Source organism: Indicator indicator, chromosome W, assembly GCF_027791375.1.
Source record: "Indicator indicator isolate 239-I01 chromosome W, UM_Iind_1.1, whole genome shotgun sequence".
NCBI classification, from domain to species: Eukaryota; Metazoa; Chordata; class Aves; order Piciformes; family Indicatoridae; genus Indicator; species Indicator indicator.
The window spans coordinates 602209-606412 of NC_072052.1; positions in this window are offsets into that span (position 1 = coordinate 602209).

Here is a 4204-nt window from a genome sequence, read left to right on the forward strand (position 1 = left end):
GACTAGTGAAGAACTGAAGGAGTCCTGCACGTTGTGGGGTTTTTTTGTGGTTTTGTTTTTGGGTTTTTTGTTTTAATTTTTCTTTTTAAATATCTTCTGTTGGGAAAAAAAAAAAGCCAACATTCCTCTGCTTGCTTCATAGGTGTTCTGAATTTGAGGTGTAGTGGAATCTGCTGTTCACCACATGTAATGTTTTAGTTTCATTACAAACATTTGGGGAAGGGAAAAGCCACACAAAAATAACATTTGAGGTTTTGAAACAGCAGCAGAGTGGATTTTATTTTTATTCATTGTTTGTGGTAAATTGTAATGTTTTTCTCATAACTATTGTGAACACCCTGCTTTATGTACACTGTAATTTTTTTAAATTTTTTTTACAAAGAGGAGGAAAAGACTGGTCATACACATATCCCTGACATACTTTGAGAGCAGTGTACAGGATGTAATGCATTTTTTTAAAACCTATTTTATGACTTTTAAATAAATTTACTGAATGTATTAGTGGTGGTCATTTTTTTAAATATACCTGAGGCAATATATAAAATGGATTTTACACACACCCCTACACCCTCAAAGAAAATGCATAAATGAAAGTTGCTGTTAAACTTGCTCTTCTGCTGCTTTTATCTAGATGGAATGATGTGGTTTTGGCAAATTAAAGAAACGGTGTGAAAACTGACTCAGCTTTGCTATTTTGGGATAAAAGATACAAAAATTTTAATGCAAACGCTGTGAAATTTGAAGTTTCTTGGCAAGTTCTTGGCCCTTTTTGCCATACATATGTATTTGTGACAGTATATAAAAAAATTCAAGTTTATGCCACTGAGTTAACAGTGGGTTTAAATATACCTAGTCTAGACAGCTTAATGCAGATGTTAAAAATAACAGTTTGTGTAGCATTAATGAATCAATTGTAGTTTTCAGAGCTTTCATTAGTGTCAGGTAGAAACTTTTATTAATTGACAAATTGGCAATATGTAACTTGATTTTCATTGTATACAGAACTTAAACTTGTTTGGTTTCCCTGTCTGTTGATTCCATAGGAAATCTGTGAGAAATTTAAAAGGATAAAAGTAGCTTTGGATATTTCATGTAATACCTTGACATTTGTATTTATAGATTAGAGTTTTGATTTCACTTCCTAAATAAAAACAATTTTAAAAATGCAAAAGAACTTTGTAAATCTGAATGTGATTGATCTAGACGAAGTGGATTCTTAACTTTTTGGAGATGTCTTGAACATTTACGTCTCTCATATTTTTGAACCATAGAGGATAATTCCTGTCACAATACCAACCTATACTTTAGTGTAATGTGAAAGGGCAAGGAGGGAAGAAGTGGCCTTCTTAGCAGAGCTGTAATAAATTCTTAGGGAACACAAAACCTCCTCTTGTCTGTCCTGGGTTTGGCTAGGATAGGGTTAAGGCTTTCTGTTAATTTTTTTTTTTTTTTCCTGCTAGAAGGGACCACAGTGCAGCTGAACCAGCCAATGACATATTTGATACCATACACCTCATGCTTGCCATATAAAGGGAAGAGCTGGCTGGGACAAGGGCTGCTGCTTAGAGCAGGCTGCACCAGCAGGAGGCTGTAGGTGGGCAGAGGTGGTGGGATCGTGGTCAGTGTTGTGCTTTGTGTTATCACTTTGCATACTATTTCATTAGTAGTATTGTTCTCCCTGATTCTTGTTGGTTATGTACTGTTCTATTAAACTCACCTTATCTCTATCCACAGGGCTTTGCCTTTTTCTCTGGATTCCTCTTCCCATCCCACTGTGTGATGGTTTTAAAACTGTCTTTTTAATTTTTCTTTACAAAGTTCAAACAGAAGGTGAAGGAATGTAAATAAGTCACCATTGGGTGTAAGAAAGCAAAAATAATGATTATTCTAAACACTTCCATTGGAGAGATAGAAATGTTTAAGAATCTCTACTCAAAACAAGGTCTGGGGAGTTTGGGCAGTGCTGAGCTTGCTTGCTGGGCCTCTGTGTGACTTATTTTCTGGCTTAAGATAACACACTGACCTTGACGAGTTAAGTCTAACAGCCTCTCTGCTTCTTGATTCTGCCTTCTGCCAGAAGGGTTGTGGGGGATTCCTTCTGGTTGGGGGGGAGGCTCCTTAGGGAAGACCCCTTGGGGGAAGCAAAGGGGGCTTGGTTGTGCTTTTCTGTTGATTGTACATATTTGTAAATGTTGTGAATTGTGTATATTTGTACATATTCATTGCATTTCATCATAGATTGTAGATTTGCTTGTAAATACAGCTTTCATTTGCTTCCAGACGGGGCTAGCCTGGTTATTGTCGGTGTGGGGGAATTTCAGCTCTCACACTAGCAGGGGGCAGTTGTGTGAGTGGCTGTGTGGGGCTCAGCTACTTGGTATGCCTGGACAGGGACATTCCTTTTTGAAGTCAAACATGGGGAATGAAGGGTTGAGTTAACAAGAAATCTGACCAAAGCATGCTAAAATAAGTGTCATGTGCATTTTCTTTGTAAAAATGCACTATTTAGCTTATAATGTTGGTTCATTTGCATACATGATTGTGTTACCATGTAAGGGGATATGTTTAAAACATTACCTCCTGTAGTGATGATTATCACCTTGGGGAAATGGACTATCATGTTGCTGTTTTGGGGTAATGTTGAATTATGAGCTTACCACTCATCACTAGGTTGAGGTGATAATTGTATGTGATGTGTTCTTTATTAGTAATTTCACCCAGTATACGGGAGGACACATGCTCAGCTTTTGATAATTGTGAATATCCTTGGGACATCCAAGCCAGCACATTCTTGTTGCTGTGTTTCCTGAATGTGTCCCAGGTCTTGTCTAGAGTTACCTAATCTCTTTTTCAAGAATGCTACCCAGAGATCTGGATAGTTATGAGGCAGGGTGTGTGAGAAAGTATGGGCAAGTGCCTAGGACAATGGTCACTGCCAATGTTCTGGAATTTCTCCCCCGAACAAGTGCAGAATCCTGCTAAACAAGTAAAATATTTGGAAGAAGTGTTTAAGGTTTCTTTAAAACCGACTGTGTATGATTTGAGATGAGCCGAAGGAATTCCTGCTGTAAAAGGAGCCATGGGTCTGGGTCTTGTATAGTTGCCTTTGTCTCCACCCTTCATTTCTCTACCTGTGCTGAAAAGCTGTCTGATCCCTCAGGAGGACTGTGCTAGGATGTAGTGGTTTGAGCTGCATCATATATATCCCTACAGTGTTCTGAGCAATGCTGGCTAAAATTTGTAACACTTGAGAGATGTTGTAGTCAGTGGGGGTGGGGGCTGAGCTCACTGTCTTTCCACTTTAGGTTTTGTGCAATGCAGTTGTCCTGTACAGATGTCGGTTGGGTATTTTCTTTTTTGTTTTTCCTTTTCTCTCTTGGTGTAATCTGATATCTCTTACAGTAGTGTAGTAAATAATTTTGTGTAACACTACTAAAGCTCTCCACTTTTTTCACTCTCCTGCCTGTAGGGGGGGGAGAGGGAGAAAAGGGAAGGGGGAAAAGTTAACCCTTGACATTCCTTTTTTGGTATCCCAGCATGGGGCTCAGAGTGCTGAGTTGAGACACACAATTCAATTGTTACTGGAAATTTGTTTGCCTTATGTTTGCATTAATATGCTTCCCTTCATGTTAAGATGTTCACTTTCCTGGCTGCATTACTGTGCTGGGGCACACCCATTCTGGATGGGTCTGAGAAAAACCCAGCCCCGGGTGGACAAAAGAAACTTAATCTGGGGGAGGGCTTGGCCCCTCCCCTGCTGGGAGAAGGTGGTCCCCTGACTCAAAGGTGGTCTATTCCACTCCCCCTTCCTGTCCAGCAAGCCTATAAAAAGGGCGGACATCTTGCTGCTCACTCTCTCTTTCCTGCCTCGTCCGCTCGAGAAGATCTCCTGCTGCTGTTGCTGTCACTGCCTCCTGCACCGGACCACGTGGCTGGGGCCCTCTCTCTCTCCCAACTGAATCCACTGACATCCAGGGGAACACAAGGCCATCCAGGCTTGGTTTTGTATATTTTTTCCCACTTACCCTCATCCCTCACCTCTGTGAACCCCCGTTACTGCTATATATATATATATATATATACAAAAATTATTTTTCCTTTCCCTTTTGTAAAAAAAAAAAAAAAAAAAAAAAAAGGAAAAAATTTACTTCTACTTCCAAACTGACTTCAGACTATTTCTTTCACGATTTTTTTTTTTCTTTCC